A 5,575-nucleotide genomic window follows, 5' to 3' on the forward strand; every position below is an offset into this window, starting at 1 on the left:
TTGCTGAAACGCTTTCTCAAGCGTGCATCGTTTACAAGCGTTTAACGTTTATCGTTTTCCGTGTATCGTTTTTCGTTTATCGTGCGTCTGAAAGCGTGCGTTTCTTATTCCCAGAAACGTTTAGCGTGCGTCTGCGTTCGTCTAAGCGCTTAAGTACCGTGTTTTGCGTCTGTTACTATTGAGAAGTAAAAGAATTTCTTAGATAGATATATTATGTAAATTTGTTGTTTCTTAAACATGTAAGAGATGTTCTGTGTCCCTGTCAAAGAATAGAAATATTATATAAAGAAGTATTATTGTGATATTTACATTAAAGTTTTAAAGTTTGTGACCTCGCGGTGAATACTGGTCAGATTTCTACATGCTTAAAGCCGAAGATCAATTAGTTTTAATCCTATTTTACATACGCATAAGATATAATTACCAATTAATTGCAACATTTTTGATATTCAATTCAGCAAACAGATGTTTATATGCGTACCAATATATATTAGATACGAGGTTCGTCAGACATCAAATGATGTGATCAGACTAGCACCCCACCCCCTTTACAAGTTCATCTTCTGACTTTTCATCAAAGACTGTCCGAATCCTATCCGAATACTATTTAGGGTGATAATTATTTTAGACAGTTCCTTCCTATTTTTCTCGACGGATTTATATTGATATGTAACAGCCTGGCAGGCACTCGAACCCCCGACACTCGGAATACGATTCCGCGGCTCTTGAGTTCCTCTGAGCTATTCGGCCGCTTACACGTTTTACTTGTTTAAATACTGAATAGTAATAAACCTACTGTGTATGCAAATATTTCTTCGAATTTCCAGGCTTACTTAGCATTGTGAATTAATTTCTAGCTGGGCTATACAAATGTTTGTCAGTCACAGGGTGAGAATAAAGTACATCCTGACATGTACTCGAACCCGTGACCGTCTAAATACTGTACCGCAGCTGTACCGACATTTGTTAATAGTTTCATTATTTGTACATGTATAGTGAACATTTTACTAATTATACATTGTACATTGTACTATTTCTATATTTTTGTACAAATAAAAATAACTAGATGTTTTTCTAGATAAAAAATTCTATGGTGGCTAAAATATAGCATGTTGAACTTTTTAGACATGTAATCACAACAGACAGGCTAAGCCACCCTTTACAAAATTCCCCTATCTGTCAGCTAATAATCAAGCCATAGACTACTATTTTTGTATGTGGCCTGGGCTTTTACTGGTCACTTACAAACCGTATAACACTGATAGCGAACAGATGCCCAGGCTGGTCTGGATCCATGCTGGTCGCAAACCCATTATGTTGCTTTTATCGTGACGGGGCTCAAATATATCTTAATCTTATATGAGGTCAATAATATAACCCACTTTGATAAACATATATAGCTTTCTTGATTTTTATTCTGTATATTATCTAAAATCACTTTTAAGGTTTATCAATCCGTAATCATTACTTAACATAATACCCCTTTGAGATACCCGAGATGAGCCTGTGTCGCCCTTTGCTAACTTAAAAGTATATAACCTATCCATATATAAGCATATAATTCTTTAAAGATTTTTCTCAGCAGAGTAAGATAGGTATGCTGTAGTCCCAAGTCACTTGTTTAACTTCCCTCAAGTAAGTTATAAACCTAGACATGACTGATAAAATTCTAACTATAATATACTTAAATATCACCTATGTATTTATATAAATTTACATAAACCCATTTTGCATACTAATATATCTTTTGGGACCTGTACAATTTCAATTGATTGTAATTTTAATTTTCCTACAATATCAATTTTATGCTTCATACATGTAGGTAGGTCAGTTCATTAAAAAAGGCATGATACAAGATCCCTATGAAAAGTAATATAATTGATAACTTGATCCAAATCAACTTTATTAATTAAAAGCTTTCATTAGATGACTTAAAAAAGAAGATTTCAATAATTGTCCAGGAAAAATATAAATGTTATAGTAAATTTTATCTGGACCCCAACTATTAAAGAAAGCAGTGCCACATAAAATGTTGATACACCAGGTAATTTTACCTTAAACTTAACCTCTTAGGAAATGATACAGAATGTTTTATATAACATAAATCTATTATATTAATTAACAAACATATGTAATTGACTAAAATAAGGTAGTCCTAACAAATTTCATTACAAAATATGAGAATTATGGCAAATCTCCTAAGATGCCTAAATGTCCAAGATAGTGCACTAAATCAACAACAAAATATGAAAATTTTACCTAATTAAAAGAGCCTTGAAAATTAAACAAAACTACAAGAGGAACATTAATCTATCATATTAATTAACAAATGTATCTAATTGACTAAAGTAAGGAAGTCCAACCAAATTTCATTACAAAATATAAGAGTTATTGCAAATTTCCTAAAATACCTTACTGTCTAAAGATAGAACACCAATTCACTACAAAATGGGGATTTTTACCTTATTATATCAGCCTAGGAAATGAAACAGAATTATAAGTGCAACATAAATCTATTATATTAATTAACAAGCATATCTAATTGATTAAAATAAGAATATCTCAATAAATTACATTGAATATTCAAAAAATAATGGCTTATTTCCTATGATGTATAACTATACAAGCTAACACACTAATTCATTAAAAATGGGAGTAATATTACCTGATTATAACCTCATGGTAAATGAATCAAAGTTATATAAGCAACATAGTATTATTATATTAAGTTAAACCTACATCAAATTGACTTATATAAGACAATCCCAACAAATTTCATTGCAAATAAAGAAATAATGGCTAATTTTCTATAATGCCTTATAAATAACTTTACCACACTAAATCATTGAAAATTTGGGTAAGTTTACACCTTTTGGTCACTGAAACAAAGTAAGTAAAGCCAAATAATGTTAAACTATCAAGTAACTACTACATCTAATTGACTAAAATAAGAAAACCCCATTGAATTATATTGATGATGAAGAGAGATAAGGTAAATTTTCTATGATGCCTATTTGTTCAAGCAAATACATTACATATTAAAAAATGGGGGTAATTTTCCCTTATTATAACCTCCTAGGAAATGAAACCAAGTTAGTAAGGCAACATATCACTATAATATTGAGTAACAATTACATCTGTTTGATTGATATTGAAAAAATCCACCAAATTTCATTGAAAAATAAAAAAAGGTATGGCAAATAGGACCTATAATGCAGACAGAGGTGATCAGATCCACTATCAGTAAGGAAGTGTTCCCTTACCTGTCAGGGGACCATTACTGGCATGGTATATGGAATCACAAAAAAGATACTGTAAAACTGATTTTTTCATTTTTACAGCTCTGAACTATTCACTAATGAGGGGACATAAGATAAGTTAGTTAACAAAAACCCGTTTAAAATACATGAATGGCTAGCTATCATTTAACCCTTTCCCTGCCAGAGGGTTATTGTTTTAATGTTCACCTATTTGCCAGAGGATTTTCTAAGAAATTACTATATTATTAATTAATATAATTATTATTATTTGTTATTAGTATTATAATAATTATGTATGTTTCCAAATCTGTTAGTATAATAATAATTATTGTCGATGGTATAATTTTCTTTATATTTATTAATTTTTTTTTTATCATTATTATTAATTTATTATTATAACTATTATTTTTATAGAAACGGCTAAAGCCGGCCATATGGCAAATACGCCGAAAATAACAGGGACGGCTTAAGCCGTCCCTATGGCAGTGAAAGGGTTAATCAAATCACTAAACGATCTACCTTAGAAGTTGTTAAAAATTTATATGATAAGGATATTTATTTAACGTTTAGAAACGATTTCTATTTTTGCGTGCGTTTTAGTGTGTGTATATCGTGTAGCGTATTTCGTTTTGCATGCGTTTGCGTGTTTCGTCACATAAAGGGTGCGTGTAACGTGTTTTCGTATAGCATGTAACGTGCATGCGTTTTTTCCGCAACGTGCATTTTGCGTGTAAACTGAAACCTTCACCCTACTGTATCACATACACAAAATAAGGACCGTTTAAAGTGAAATAAGAGTAGTTTTTCATTTATACGCCTATAGTATAACGCTACCATTTAGCCATCTTTACATAATGTTTTTATAACGCTAATGAGGTCATGTCAAATTATATGCATGGATGTGCAATACCATATTTACTGAGTGGCAAAATCGGCACTGGTGTGTGATAAAGCATATTAATACAGGGAAGTCAAAAACCGCGGGTCCGGGCTTTGACTTGCCTGGCTATAGACTACATGTGTATATTTAAAAGAAAATCAAATAAAAAACAATTAAAAAATATATAGACTTCTATACCTATCAATGAAATTTTCAGTGTCAGCTCTAGTCGGGGGCCACCATTTACAATGTAACTCAATGATAAAAGGCGGGGTATTCCGATAACGGAACAAATCTCAACTTTTCGGATAAATAATAAACGTCGAGTGTTCCGAGTGAAAAGGGAAGCGGTGCATGTAATACCGAATGACAATTTTAAACAGAAAGAAAGAAAGGAATTTTTTAACGACTTCCCCGTTCATAGGCTTTGCCTAATTTCATATTACATATTAAGCGCAGGTCAATAAGTTTCAATTTTAAGTGATATGAAAAATATTTTCTGTTGTGCTGTCTTTGTAAATCCAATAATTTTCCTCATTTTTTTCCTCTTGATTACAGTTTCAGACCTAAAATAAAATTGCGTTCTTAATATTTATATAGATCTATACTAATATATTGTAATGTCCTAGAAATTTTACCTTTTTTAGTGATTTCGCTGATTATTTCTACTTTCACTTTCGTTTTTAGAAGCTTTTACTGGCGACAAGACAGTAAATATCATGTGGTGTCCTAATGAAACATACAGGACATCAACTTAAATCTACGTATTGTGCCAGCAATTTAATCATTCCTGATTCTGGAAGCTTTTCCTTTAATGTTATCCATTTCCCTCAATGTTATCCGTGGTAGAATCCTGTGTTTTTTTATCTGTTTTCGTGACTTCTGTCAAAATAGTTAATTCCTTTATTTTACACTCAAGATTATATATTTCGATTGTTTATGATGCAGCCTCACTTAATAATAAATATATAGATTTGCCACATAAATCCATCTGAATTTAATTGTTACCACTGTATATTTATAAAAATTTGCAATGAATTTTTCAATGTCGGCCATTTTGGACTATTACGTAGAGATTACGTAGTGAATGCAAGGGATAGTTCTTTATCCGATTGCGCATAAAAAGGAACGCTTTACATTAACTTTTTTACTTTCGATATTAGCGCATGATAGCTTATAAATATATCTAAAAATCATTTGTTGAGGCTGTGACAAAAATTTATTTCGGTGCTAGGTTGAGTGCATTTCAGTTCTTACATAAACTCGTTTAAAATACATTTCTAGCTATACCTTACTGTATAGATCTACATGTATATGATGATCAAAATTTATCGCTTAAACATGTAGCTAAAGTTGTTAAAAACTTAAAATGATTACGATGTTTTAATAAAGGTTTAGAAACGTTTTCATTTTGCGTGCGTTTTAGCGTGCGTAT

This window comes from Ruditapes philippinarum, unplaced genomic scaffold, assembly GCF_026571515.1.
Source record: "Ruditapes philippinarum isolate M1 unplaced genomic scaffold, ASM2657151v2 ctg793_1_1_1_1, whole genome shotgun sequence".
In the NCBI taxonomy this organism is placed as follows: Eukaryota; Metazoa; Mollusca; class Bivalvia; order Venerida; family Veneridae; genus Ruditapes; species Ruditapes philippinarum.